Consider the following 4,230-nt stretch of genomic DNA (forward strand, 5'->3'; position numbering starts at 1 on the left):
ATTTAGGATGTGCCTCAGTGCACAGCCACAGCTGGTTGGCCCAAACAAGTGGGTCCTCAGGGAGAAGGAAAGAGCGGCTATGCTTTTCACAATTGCTCCAGAGCAAGGAATGCCACAAAACCCTGGGTGCGCCAGGAAGTCATTCCTCGAACTGCCACATGAAACAGGACCTTAGCACTGGCTTGCTTAGACCAGCTACCAGATAATCAGCTGTCAAGAAAAATGCTTGTCCCTAAAACTGTCCCTGCTGAAGTGCTGGTGACTGCCTGGATTCAGGCCTCCTCCATTTCCTTTGTGCCCTGTGCCACGGTCCCCAAAGGGCCACTACAGTTCTCACGGCCAAAATACAGTTTTGCCTTTTCATATGCTTCTGGCTGGAGCAATGTGGTTGATGCCAACCACAGCTCTCCTCCCCAGGCTGGGATACACCTGCATGGGGAGAAGGTTTGGTCAGGGTAGGTCTGACACCGCAGTAGAATGTCAGAGGGGCAAATGAGGCCGCTAAAGGGTTTTGGTGAGGGGTTTGTGCAGCCATTTCGTAGTGCAGTGCCAGGGTCACACGGCGGCCAAAGCCGGGCAGTGGCACAGCTCTGCCACCCCGCCGGCCTGGGGGCGAGCCCGGCACGGAGCCCAGGGCACGGAGCCGCGACCTGGTACGGGAGAGGGGCCCTTGGGAAGGCAGGGGCAGCCAGCAGCTCCTGTTTGTGCCGCTGCCGCGAGCCCCTCCGCAGGGCAGAGCTGTGACCGGGGCTGGTCATACCAAGCTCTCCCGGGGCCGTGTGGCGATGGCCGGGGCTGTCACACCAAGCTCTCCCGGGGCCGTGTGGCGATGGCCGGGGCTGCCGGGCCCGCCGGGCCCCGCCGCGCACAGCGAGGGCAGCCCGGGCCCGCGGGTGGCGGCGCGGCGCCCCCTGCCGCCCACGGGGCCACATGGCGGCGGCGCCCGGGAGGGAAGGAGGAAAGCGGGAGAAGGAGAGAGCCGCGGCCGGGCGGAGAGGCCCGCGGGGCTTAACGCCGGCGCAGAAGTTGCTTGCAGGGCCCACAGGGCGGCAGGAGGGGAAAGGGTCGCCGGCAGCGCTCAGCCCGAGCGATCGGCTGCTCAGCCGTGCCACATGGACCCAGCGCTGCGGCGAGAGGCGCTCGGTCCGCCCGAGGGGCGAGCGGCTGCGTGTTCCCGTCCCAGCCCTGCAGCGGCGCTTGCAAACCCTTGGCCAGGTGGGGGGCACCCGGTGCAGTGCCCCGCGGCAACACAACAACAACCTGCGGCGTCCAGCTCAGGCTCGGCCGGAGGAGGGGTGAGCCCCGCCGGGGATGATGCTCTCACGGCGGTCAGGCAGCCCCGACGGGCAGAGGGGGAGCGGGGCAGAGCACAGCACTTTGCCTGCCTCCCGCCTTACCTGTGCGGCACCGGAGGCACCGTGTGCCCGCTGGCTGCGGTGCAGCAGCAGCTCCTCCGCCCAATCAGACACCTGCTCTCGCAGGATGCCACGGCCGTGACTCATGTGATGCAGCATGAACACGGGTCAAGGACAAGCTCCCATTAAATTCAAACAAGGCTGGCAGCCTTCAGCCACTCCGTAATATAAAATGAAAGGACTTTTAATCACTCTGTTCTGGCACTTTTCCAATGGTTTTCCCTCGTCTCTTCCCTCCTAAGAAGGCTCAATCATTATCCCATCTACCAGGACAGTTTCCTCATTAGCATACATCCTCTTACCAGCCTTTCCTGGGCTCTGGCTGCTTTCCCACACATGGTTCTTTGGAAAACACTGCTTTAAAGGTTTTCTAACTGTTCTGGAAGAGTATGGCTAAAAACGGGGAGGGCTTCAGAAGGAACCAACCCATAAGAGATCCCTCCATGACAGAGTGGGGAGGCCACATGCGCATGTGCTTCTAGAAGCTTCACTTCCACGCTTGGTGGTGTTTGATAAGGACCATCTCATTCTAGAGACAGAACATGGAAACAAATCTGCTGCTACCAGGCTTTCACAGACCACTGCCTCTTCTGTGTCATCAGAAATGAGGTAGATGTGGTAAGATCCTCAAAATACAAAACCACATATTCTAGCACTTGGTCTATGGTGTATGAACATCAACAAGTGGTGTGTGTTGAGACAGGTGGTATCTTGTTTGTCCAACCAGTATGGGCTGTTTATAAGCCTCACCTTATGAAGTCTTTGCATATATTTTAAAGACAAACTGTAGATATTCTGCAGTGCCATCTGTCCAGACTGGTACCAAGACTGGCAGTGGTTCCAGAGGATCACATCTTCACAGGTCATTCCTGAAGGACTCCAGGTTGTCCCTCTATTGCTCAGACTCAGGATTTTCAAAGTTCATTCATTTTGCTGCCCTGTGTAATTTTAATTAGACCTTCTATGCTTCATGTCACTTCCAGCCTTCAGTCCTGCATCTGTTGCTGCAGAGACTGTCTTGGAAGACTTTGCTCATCCAGCAACCATGGCTTGGCAGAATGCATAGCTCTATTGAAAGCAAAAAGCATTGCAAAAATTCAGTCTGTTTTGCTGGAAATTTTAGTAGTAAACCAGAGGCGTCTGGATGAAGTCAAAACCTCAAACTCTTTCTGGTAGTTTTCCTTTTGTGAAATGTTCAACCTTCCTTAGTATTTATTGCAGTGGTGTGGTGCAATATGTGGTTCTGCTTCTGGTTTGCAGGCAAATTTTGAAAATCTTTTCTGAAATAGAGAATAATATTTCCAAGATCATTAATAAACCACTTGGAAAGAATTGGGGTGGTGGTGGGGTGGGGTGTAGGGGGAAACACACCCCCTACAACAATACAGAAAGTTACCAGCAATCATATTCCTTAAATACGAAAGTTAGAATTGTTAAAAAAAACACCCACATATTTAAATTGTAAAACTTCAGTGAAATGAGGGTAGCAGTCAGAGTTGGAAAAAGAAAAAGCAGGAGAACCAGCAGAGATTTTACTTGGAAATGACTTACATAAATGACTTGAGTTCAAAAACAGCGTTCAAAGTGAAACGATAAAGTATTGCCTGGGCCCCTGTAGATAAACCAAGCCAAATCAATTACTTTTCTGTCTATAAGTCATGACCACTTTATAAAGTAAAGAGTAAGCAAACAGAGGCACTAATAATAAAGTGTTACCACTTCAACAACATTATTATATACAGCATCTGATTTTGAGAGTAGGAAGCAGGTGCCTTTCCTCACAGGCAGTTGCCATGACCAAGGGTAGTGATTGTATTGAGGTTATATGTTTACTGGCTGCTAAAAGACAATTAATAGCCACATGTGCAAACAGTTAACGGTTTATACAGCACATTTCTAAATTAAAGGAATTAAACATCAGTGTTCTGCTATGAAGCAAAAGTGGCTCAGCAATTGCCACTGTAAAATGAATGTGCTGGTTAGCACAGCCTGGAACACACAGGCTGCAGAGGGATATAGGGGAGCGTAAAATTGAGGCTGAGCAGGTATCATTTAGTCAAATAGCAAATGGGGTCACTACAGATTGCTTTCTCCTGACTTCCCTTGTGCTTTCACAGTGCATGCACTCTAACTTTTCTCTGGTTCAGTAGCTTGGCAATTCCACGGGCAGGTACCTGCAGAGGAGAGAGCAGAACTTTGGGGTGATTTAGGTAACATTTGCAGCTGTGGTGCAGGCAGCCCCTCAAGGCCCCATCCAGCTTGGCTGGCTTGGTAGAGCCAGAAGTGTAGAAATGCACAGCTGCAAGGGTTTGCCAGCACAGGGCCTGGACTGTGTGTGCAGCATATGGAGCAGAGCCAAGGACCTCAGGTGCACAATCAGTACCTTTTACCATGAATCTCTACAACCGACTCTGTCTTCTGTTTGAATAGATAAAGGAGAGTTTTATTCACATATCCTAGTTCCTTGCTGCAATGAGAGAGCAGAAAATGAATGTTTCTTTTACATAAATATCGTATATTTTAGCAACAGAATGTAAGAAATTTGCCCAGAGTCTGGTTCTTGCTGTGAAAATATATTCTGTGCTAGTCCTGGAGGCTAAACTGAGCAGGAGTGATTTACAAAGCTTTATAAAAGTGGCACTCTGTTGCCAAGAGGGAACTGTCAGTGGAACAGGACTTCATGTGAACAGGTCATAGGGCTGCCCTTATGACAGTGGCTGTAGAATCAGGATGGGGACATCTTTGCCCCTTGGGTTGTACATCCTTGTGAAGATCACAAGATTTGACATGAAAATGTGGAGATGCAGTCCCTGCT

The 4,230-nt window shown here is 51.1% G+C and overlaps 1 long non-coding RNA gene across 1 annotated transcript; it reads right to left on the minus strand.

Annotated features, from left to right (window-relative positions):
- Window positions 1–975: 975 nt before the first annotated feature.
- LOC135443032 (uncharacterized) lies at window positions 976–3,209 on the minus strand. The gene is made up of 3 exons (XR_010438773.1): window positions 3,132–3,209; window positions 2,967–3,027; window positions 976–2,695 (listed from the first exon to the last, which is right to left on the minus strand). It is a non-coding gene; the product is annotated as an uncharacterized LOC135443032 (long non-coding RNA).
- Between the last annotated feature and the right edge of the window lie 1,021 nt (window positions 3,210–4,230).

Source organism: Zonotrichia leucophrys, chromosome 2 (assembly GCF_028769735.1).
Source record: "Zonotrichia leucophrys gambelii isolate GWCS_2022_RI chromosome 2, RI_Zleu_2.0, whole genome shotgun sequence".
Classification (NCBI taxonomy): domain Eukaryota; kingdom Metazoa; phylum Chordata; class Aves; order Passeriformes; family Passerellidae; genus Zonotrichia; species Zonotrichia leucophrys.